Here is a 10462-nt window from a genome sequence, read left to right as displayed (position 1 = left end):
ACCTTCGCACCAGGCAGGCAAGTTACCAGGAGGTCCTCACGTCCACAGCCACCCTGCTATCTACATTTCTAATAATCGAATCACCAACTATGATGGCTGGCCTAACCCTTCCCTCCTGGGCAGTAGCCCTGGGAGACTTGTCCTCAGTGCGAGAGGACAATACATCACCTGGAGAGCAGGTCCTTGCTTCCTTGCTACAGGATCACTTCCTGCTGCACCAGGGTGATTTTCTCCTACTGGGAGACCTTTCTGATCCAAAGCAGCACTGGGGCTGCCAGACTGGATTTTGGACTTGGCTACTATGTCCCTGAAGGTCTCATCAATGTACCTCTCTGTCTGCCTCATCTCCTCCAAGTCTGCTACTCTAGCCTCCAGAGATCAGACTCGTTCCCTGAGAGCCAGGAGCTCTTTGCACCGAGTGCACAAATAAATACAAACTCTCTGCACACATTCACTGCCTCCATAGCATGCAAATTTTATCTCCTGCATATCTGTTGTGGATATGCAGGAGATAAAACCTTGAAAACCTGACTGGTTGGAGCGTGCACCTTTTCCCAGCACACCAGTGTTTCTCAAACCGTTCCTAGGGTATCCTCTAGCCCAGAGGTTTCCAAAACTATCCTGGAGGAGCTCCAACCAGTCAGGATTTCATCTCCTGCTTATCCACAACAGATATGCAGGAGATAAAATTTGCATGCTATGGAAGCAGTGAATGCAAATTTATCTCATGCATAATTGTTGTGGATATCCTGAAAATCTGACTGACTGAGGGTCCTCAGGGCAGGTTTGGGAGCCACTGTCCTAGCCATTATGGGCCGGATTTTAAAAGGGTTACGCGCATAAGGTATGTGCGTAACCCTTTTAAACCCCCCCCTGCGCGCGCTGAGCCTATTTTGCATAGGCTCGGCGGCGCGCGCAAGCCCCGGGATGCGCGTAAGTCCCGGAGCTTGCCTGGGGGGGGCGTGTCGGGATTGACGCGGTGTTTTCGGGGCGGGTCCGGGGGCGTGTTTCCGGCTCGGGGGCGTTTCGGGGCATGGCCGAGTGCCCCAACACAGCGGCCTGTGTCGGGGCCTGCTGCGCCGGCTCGTGTAAGTTGCTACTGCCTGGAGGCAGTAGCAACTTTTAAGATAAAGGTAGGGAGGGGGTTTAGATAGGGCCGGGGATGGATTGCACAGGGAAATCTACCTCATGAATATTTATTGTAGATATCATAAAACACATAGGGGTAGATGTTACAAATCTACACGCGCGCGTACTTTTGTTGGCGCACCAGGCGCGAACAAAAGTACGTGGGATTTTATAAGATACACGCGTAGCCACGACTATCTTATAAAATCCGGGGTCAGCGTGCGCAAGGGGGTTTAGATAGGGCCGGGGGGGTGGGTTAGGTAGGGGAAGGGAGGGGAAGGTGCGGGGGGGGTGAATGGAAAGTTCCCTCAGAGGCCGCTCCGAAATCAAAGCGGCCTCTGAGGGAACTTTCCATTCACCCCGGATATCTTATAAAATCCCACGTACTTTTGTTCGCGCCTGGTGCGCCAACAAAAGTACGCGCACGTGTAGATTTGTAACATCTACCCCTATGTGTTTTAGGATATCTACAATAAATATTCATGAGGTAGATTTCCCTGTGCAATCCATCAGAAGATCATTGACCTGCATGGGAGGGGGAGCTGCAGTGTGGGGGTGAGAGAGGGAGGTAGCAATAGATATCAGGATGCAGCCACTACTTCTTCCAGCTTTTGTTTGGCCATTCCCAATGCTCTGCGGCTGCTGCCACCTTCCTTCATCTTTGGCTGAAGACTGAACCAATGGGCAAAGCTGTGAGCACGAACCACCGTCTCATTTATTTATATTCTGCTTTTCACACTTTTTTTTTCAGCGCTTCAAAGTGGATCACATTCTGGTACTGTAGGTATTTCCCTATCCCCAGAGGGCTTACAATAAGTTTGTACCTGAGGCAAAGGTAAAGTGACCTGCCCAAGGTCACAAGGAGCGATAGCAGGACTCGAACCCTGGTCTGTAGCCCACTGCTCTAACCACAAGGCTACTCCTCCACTCATGCCCTGGATAACTGAATGTGGTGGACAGTGGTGCAGCAGTGCAACCCCGGTACCCTTCTGTCTCTGATTCCTGTGGCTGAGAACATATTGGCCATAGGCTAACTATTCACTGCCATTGTGGGATGATTTGGACACATTCTTTGCAGGGGCTGTGAGTACTCCTGCTGCAGCATCCCCAGCCCCAGCTGACCCATTGAAGCAGATGACTTGAGCCATGAATCAAACCCAGTTTCCTCCACATGGCAGTGCACAGCCCTGCCACTAAGCCACTGGACTAACTTTGGAAAAATAACTTTAAAATAATAGTTGCTTGTTAAAGAAATTCCTTAAGATTCCTTCTTATTTTGATGAGGGTCCAACAAGATGGCTCCAGCAGTTGCTGTGTCCCTGCGGACTGGAAGCAAAAAGGCAGAAAAGGGAATTATGGTGCAGCACCAGAGTGAGGCACAGGAACAGCTGAACCCGAAGTTGGTGATGTAGGATCCTGTACTCAGAATTAATGAGCAAAAAGCAGTTTATGCACAAGTGCACATTTCTTTTAATGGATACATAGGGGTAGATTTTCAAATAGCGCGATTTGGTGTACTTTTGTTGGCGCATCAGGCGCAAACAAAAGTACGCTGGATTTTAGTAGATATGCACGTAGCCGCTAAAATCCGGGATTGGCACGCGCAAGGCTATCGATTCCGTATAGCCGGCGCGCGCCGAGCCGCGTAACCTACCTCCGTTCCCTCCCTTCCCCTACCTAACCCACCCGCCCGGCCCTGTCTAAACCCCCCCCCTTACCTTTGTCGGGGGATTTACGCCTCCTGGAGGGAGACGTAAATCCCCGCGCGCCAGCGGGCCGCTAGCGCGCCGGGACGCGACCTGGGGGTGGGTCCGGAGGGCGTGGCCAAGCCCCCAGACCGCCCCGGGCCGTAACCACGCCCCCGAAACGCTACATCCCGCCCCGAAAACGCCGCACGGATCGGGCCTGCCGCAACACGCCCCCGACACGCCCCCTCGGAAAACCCCGGGACTTACGCGAGTCCCGGGGTCTGCGCGCGCCGGTAGGCCTATTGAACATAGACGCACTGGCGCGCAGGGCCCTGCTCGCGTAAATCCGCCCGGATTTACACGAGCAGGGCTCTTAAAATCCGCCCCATATTGTTTTGTGTGCATAAATCTTGCATGCACAGAAGACACTATTTGGGTATGCAAAGTATTTTTCTGTACAGAAAAAACTTTTTGCACATACAATCACATTTTAAGCATGCAAAGCATATCTTCTGCACATATTTTAGGGTCACTGTACTTTCTTTAACTCTCAATACATAAGCCTACCATTAGCCTACTGCATCGAGCATGAACTTAATTTTTATCACAAAAAGAAAATGTGAGATAAAGTTTACCCCCATTTTTATTCACTGTTTATTACATCAGGCCCTCAGTAAGGACATTTTATTTATTTATTTATTTAACATTTTTTATATACCGAGGTTCTAGAGATAAAATCACTAAGCACTTTGGTTTACAGACAACAGTTGAAATGACTGACGAGAGTCTTACAAACATTGTACAAGGGTTGCTTTATTCATTTTTTTTTTGTTCTGGAGACAGAAACTGGATCCTGAAACTTTCTTCTTTAAAAACATAATTTATTTTTAGTTCAGAAAATTCAAAGTTTCCCTGATGTAACCTGTATTAAGCAGCTTAGCAAACATTTCTGAATCTGTGACAGGAGGATTTGCATTTAGGTGCGTAGTTTCTATTGAAATGTGTCATGTAAGCATTGTATTGCTTAGAAAGGAAATGCTTTTATAGTTCTCAGCATCTTACTGTATTTCTTAAGAACAAAGAACTTGGTGGTAATTTTATTTCTAGTTTTCCCAGTATTGCTGGTTTATTAGAAATGTTAAAGTTTTTTGTAAGGGAGTTTTTAATATTCTGCCCAGTATGGTTCTCTTAGCAGAAGCTGGCTTTATTTATTGATAGTATCTGACTACTTAGCATTCATATGTTTACTTTTTATTCTTCCCTTTTTTCATAAGTGTGGTCTATGGTGTTACAGAAAATTTGTGATTGTGGACTGTGAATGGTTTTTATTTTTCTTCTATTTTGGGGTGATTTCTATTTGTATTTTCTGTCTACTCTCTCCATGAATGCTGGATGAGATGCCGTGATAAAAATATTATTCACACACAAAAAAACCCAATATATAGCAAAACGCAGCAATCTAAATGTAATTCAATAGGTATTGCAAAAAACAAATATTAATAATAGAAAAAATATTTATTAATATCAGGTCTCTGATATTAATCAATATTTTTTCTGTGATAAAAATATTAAACAGAATGTGTGTAAGAGATCTAAAGATGCCTGATATGATGGATTCCAAAACCTTAATCTTATGATCTGAGATGTAGATTTAGAAATGATTTTCAGAAACCCATCTAAGGATGAACAGTGTCCACAAACTGCCTCTCTACACCATAAGGAATTTTTTTTTTTAACATGGACTCGGTGAGATTGTAGGATTCAGGGTCATTCTGGGTTTGAGCCTGTGGTCAAATAGACCAACTCCTTTCTCTTCTTGGTTTATTTGGCATTTTTTCCTTACTAACTTATTTTATTTTATTTTTTTTGTCCCTTGTCCCAACAGAGACAGGAAATTAACATTTTTATCACTTTTATTTTTTGTTTTTTATTCTCATTATAACACAGATCCAGGTATTAACAGGAGCATCCAATGTAAATGAAAAAGCAGAAAACATCACAATGCTTTTCTAGAAATCTGCTGATGGGAGTACCACCTATTATAGCCTTTATTTTCCACCCTGACCCACTGAAAGAGGGTCCAACATGATCACAGAGGATGAGGGTGAAGAGAATTGTAATGATATCTCTTTGGTAGCTAGCTCATTGAACAAGATTGGGGCACAGATTCCAGAAGGCAATACAACAGGAATGTTCATAGAGCTAACATGAGGCTCCCTCCTTAGATAGAAGCTCCTATCTAACTGCGAGGGAACAGATTGATCAGACACAAGGAATAACTTCATTATGCAAAATGCAGCACAATTGCCAGTCTTATCACTAAGCTCATGCTAAAACACTAGCACATTGTGAAAGCAGATCCAACATTGCTAAAATGTGAGCATGAACAAATGCCTGATCTCCTTCAGGAGAGAAAAGATCGTCAAGGATTATCTGGTTTCAAGAGTCCCCAGTGCCAAATATAACATGGAACATTTCCTGGATAGAAGACTCTGAATGCCATTGAGTTTGTGCTATGATAGAATTGTTTTCCTCTGATCATGTTATCACCTGCGGCGAGGAAGGAGATATGACAAAAAGGGACATTATTTGTGATGCTGATCATGTGTTTTATTATATTAAATGCGTGTGTGTCTTTTGATGTTGTTGAAAGTTCAAGAAAGATGAACATCATAATTAAAGAAAACATAAGATAATCCTTGGGATAGTTGAATATTTTATTGAAAAGCAACAGAGCATTTCTTCTGTTAAGTTCCAAGTGTTGAAGAGAATCCAAGAAAAACCCAGTGGCTGTGCTAGTTTATTTGGGGCTCTAATCAGGAATATTTTGGGGCCGGTCACCACACATCTTGAGGTTGAAGGAGAGAGAAAGGAGCAGAGGTCAATAGGGAAAGAGATTTATGTAGCCGCTTTTTCCTTTTCACTTCTATGGATAGGGGGAGCAATGGGATCTCTGAGAAAATTCTAGTCATTCTAAGAAGAGTAAAAGGTTAGTTCTGAGTATGCCTAGGAGAGAGCTGCTAGCACTACAGTCCATTCTTCAGCACTGTGGCAGCCTTCGAGCGTTCCAGGTGATGTGCCGAAGCTACACGCCTAAGGGGCATGCCCCTTAAGCACATTTTTTTGTCCTTTTTGATTGAGCGCTGAATCACTCATGAATTTCTCTTGCATTCTCCAATCATGGGTAAAAAGAGGAAAGGAATGCTTTGTTCTTCCCCATCAGGACTGATACTGTCTTCTATCCCTTTACAACCTATGGGGGTCATTTAACAAAGTGCTATATGCTGAGGGAGAGTGAGTGAGTGAGTGAGAGAGAGGCTAGCCATAATGCCCTAACACTAGATAGGTATTTATATCTCTATGGGAGGCCCACCTAGTAACTCGAGGTGAGGTTTAGGTATTAGTGTAGGGGTTAAGGGCCACTTTGACATTCAAAGTGAGACGTACGAATAGAATAGTGCTCTCTTGTGAAGATTTGATGACCTTCGGATCAGTGGCGTAGCCACTGGTGGGCCTGGGTGGGCAGGTGCCCACCCAACTTAGACCCAGGCCCACCCAACTGGCACCGGAACTGCAAGGCTGTCGCGGGATCCCATCCCCGCGACAGCGAACAAGAGAACCCACGCCTCGCACGCCATCACGGCACACATGGGGAAGCGCTGTAGCGGCCGTATGGCCAACCGGTCTTCCTGTTCGGGGTGGGGGAGTGGAAGCGCCGCACGCAGCTTCCGCTTCCTCCCCACAATGCAGGAAGATCAGCTGCCTCTCCTGCTGCCACCCGTTCTCCTGCTATCTTCGGACCAAACGGCCCGCCGAATTTCCTGTTTGGGGGAGCGGAAGCGCCGCGCACAGCTTCCGCTTTCTCCCCCAAAGCAGGAAGATCAGCTGCCTCTCCTGCTGCCACCGGCCTCCTGCTATCTTCGGGCGTCGGGCCGTACTGCCCGCCGATCTTCCTGCTTGGGGGGGGGGGGGGGGAGGGAGGAAGCGGACGTTGTGCGCTGCGCTTCCGCTCCCCCCCCCCCGACAGGAAGTTCGGACGCCCGAAGATAGCAGGAGTCCGGTGGCAGCAGGAGAGGCAGCTGATCTTCCTGCTCTGGGGGAGAAAGCGGAAGCTGTGCACGTGCTTGAATGTGTATGTGTGGATGAGAATGGGAGTGTGTGTGGGTGAAAACTGGAGCCTGGGTGTGTATGTGGGTGAGAATGGAAGCTTGAATATGTGGGTGAATGGGAGCTCGAATGTGTGTATGTGTGGTTGAGAATGGGAGCCTGGGTTTGTGGGTGGGTGAGAATGGGAGCTTGAATGTGTGTATATATGGGTGAGAATGAGAGCCTGGGTTTGTGTGGGTGGGTGAGAATGGAAGCTTGAATATGTGGATAAGAATGGGTGCTTGAATGTGTGTATGTGTGGGTGAGAATAGTACCTTAAATGTGTATATGTATGGATGAGAATGGGAGCTTGAATATGTGTGGGTGAGACTGGGAGCATGGGTTTGTGGGTGAGAATGGGAGTCTGGGTTTATGTGTGTGGGTGAGAATGGGTGCCTGGATGTGCGTCTGTGTGTGCATAAGAATATAAGCCTGGGGAGGGGTGAGAAAGTGAGAACTTGAATGTGAGCTTGGGGGGGGGGGGAGAGCATATGAGAGTGAGAGCTTGAGTGTGTGAGAGGAAGTCTGTGAGAGAAAGCGTGTATGTGTGTGTGTGTGTGTGTGTGTGTGTGTGTGTGTGTGTGGAAGGGAAGAAGACAGTAATAGAAGAAAGACACTGAAAAGGAATTAGGAAATGAGCTATAAGGGAAAAAATGGGAAAAAGAGACCAGGACCAACTGATTAGAAAAATACAAAGATCAGACAACAAAGGTAAAAATATATATCTATATTTTGAGATGTTAGCAATTTAAATATAAGCAACACAACCGCTCTCTCAAAATTTATGGACAGGTAGGAGCCGTGTATAAAATCGTAATAATAAGAAGGCTAAAGTACCACAAATCACCGTGAATTATGTTTGTATCATTAAGTAAACCTCATACTTAGGCGTAGATGTGAATGCTGTGCTGCATAATTTGGCATTATTTATCAGTAAAAAAACAACTAGTAGACCTGCATGCCTACAGCCCACCCATGTTAACCTTGTGCCCACCCAAAAAATCAATTCTGGCTACGCCACTGCTTCGGATGACCTTTGGGTGAGGAAACTCACCCAAAGATGAGATTTGTGCAATGTTCTCTCAATCTAGCTTGATTGCACACTGAGTGAAAAAAATACTTCCTATGATGTGTTTAAAATCTGCCGGTTGCTAGTTTCAGGGAGTGTCCCCTAGTCCCAGTGTTTTGTTAGCATTTAATGTACATAATACAACCTAGCACTTATGGTATGTACTCCAAAGCTGTAGATATGACTTTGAAAAGTTAAGTAAATTCCTGTAAGGAAAGTGGACTCTGATACTAGGGCGTGGTTGGTGCAGCCTAGTAGGAGAAGCCATTAGGCCCATGCCGACTGCTGGCGAATGCACCCTGGGCTGGGATAGAGCTGGAGCTTTCACCTATACCAACCCCTTTCCCTGAAGGCTGAGCAGGGAAAAATGAAATTTTCCTTGGGTTCTGGGGGCCGGCAGGGCTTAGGCAATAGTCCCACAGGGCAATGAAGAAAAGAGAGTCTGAAGCCAAGCTGAGGTCAGGGCAGGTAGCGGTCAGGCAATCACCAACTACAGGACAAGGGACAGGGCAGGCAGCCGTAAGCAAAGCGTAGTCCAAGTCAGAAGCAATGGTCAGTGGTAGGCAGCAGCTAAGAGAGTATTCCAGGTACGAGGCAATGGTCAGGCCAAGAAGTCACTGAGGCTAGGTAGGGTGGACTGGAGTGGACAGAACAGGAAGAGGCAGTGCAGGCTGGATGAGGCAAGATGGACTGGATGGAGCAGGCAGGCAGAAGAGGATGAGACGAGATGAAGCAAGGCAAGGTACAGGAACACAAAAGGAAGGAATCAGGAGAACACACACTGCAAGAAGCAAGAGAACCTGTCACTGAGGCACTGAAGGAGAGCACGACTGGGCCTTAAGTACCCAGCCACACCGACGTCATCTCCCAGTGCCGACTGCAAGGTTCCCACCGTGGACCCTTTAAAAGATGCCGCGCCATGTGCGCGCATGCCTAGGAGGGCCAGGGTTGGCAGCATTGGTGGCGTCTGGCCACTGAAGAGCCCATCGGCATTTGGCAGTGTCCCTGCCAAGCTGGTGGGCCGCCAAAGTCCTAGGGATGAATGCTGACAGTCACAGGATGACCCAGCAACTGGTAAACATTTCAACTCTAATGTACGATGCAGTTTGATGTGCGAGCTCATTAATTTTCCTTAGGTAACTTCTTGCAAATATTAATAGTCTCTAGGGGGGTTGGACAGGTCTTAGTTAGGCTGTATTTCATGGTAGCTGTTCTCCGACTTCTTCACTCTCGCCACTGAAGATCTATATGTTTACCTGACTCCAACCAAGTCAGTAAAAGAAAACTGTCTATACCCTCATGTCCTTCTTCCCTAATCTAGAGCAAGAATGTTTCCTACTGAATTCCTTAGCAAAAACTGAATTCTAGCTAAAATGAAAACAAAAATAAAATGGAAGTGTTTCCCTAGTTCTATTTTAACTTTTTCCTTAAAATTCCTGTTTTCTGCTGTGAAATTATGCAGAGCACCCTCACATTCAGTCTCTCACAAATTGAAATTTTCCTTAGCACCGTAAATTGTTAGGGAATTTCAAATAGTCTCACTAGCTAATTTCCTGAGCATCTGTCAGTGACTGGATTCCTCTGTCACAGATTACCACAGGCTGTTCATCTGTCATCAACACAGATTAAATTAAGAAAGGAAATCTTCCACTCCCCAGTATGGAGAATGTACTCCCACTGTATCCTCGGGTATTTTCCTTCAACAACTCCTTATTGGTGTTCCAGAATCCTTCTTGGAGGGCACCAGCCACTTCCTTGCTGTCTCTTACCACAGCTCCTTTCTGAGATCCCAACAGCTTTTTCCTCTGCCGCCTCTTTGTCCCAATTTGCTACATTTCCCTTTCTATCATGGCTTCTAGTGCTAGACATACGTAGCACTGTACAGATCCTGCTGAAGAGCTGGCTCTCTTTCTCTGCCTCACCAGACATTGCGGGAGTCCTCTGAGTTCCTCTCTTCCCAGCCTCCCAAAGACTTTTCCAGTGCTCGGGCTCTACCTCAGCCCCGGTTGCTTCCCCCCCCCCCCCCAATGCTCTTAGTGCTTCTTTGTTTACTGTTCCCCCTTGCAGCTCTCCAGAGAGGAACCACTGCACCTGCCTCTGTTTCCACTTGGTGCCTCTTTGGCTGGCCCACCAGCCACAGTTCTCAGCAGCATCAGGAGCTGCTATTTTGCTTTGCTATGGCTGTCGCTCTATCAGCACAGTACAGACAACTCCAGACTTGTCCTGCCTCAGCCACCAATAAGAGAAAGGGGGTAAATAATTCATTGCCTCAGGCTACAATATCCGTTCCTCTGGGGCTGGAAGTGCCTTCTTCACAGCTTTTGAGTCACCAATCAGACTGGAGAGTAAGAGTCTATGCTTAGTGTTGCATACAGATTGTTCATTCATCAGGCTCGGTGCTACTAAAAGGTCCTTTATTTATTTATTTATT

This window comes from Rhinatrema bivittatum, chromosome 17 (assembly GCF_901001135.1).
Source record: "Rhinatrema bivittatum chromosome 17, aRhiBiv1.1, whole genome shotgun sequence".
Lineage (NCBI taxonomy): Eukaryota > Metazoa > Chordata > Amphibia > Gymnophiona > Rhinatrematidae > Rhinatrema > Rhinatrema bivittatum.
Note: the sequence above shows the minus strand (reverse complement) of the source record.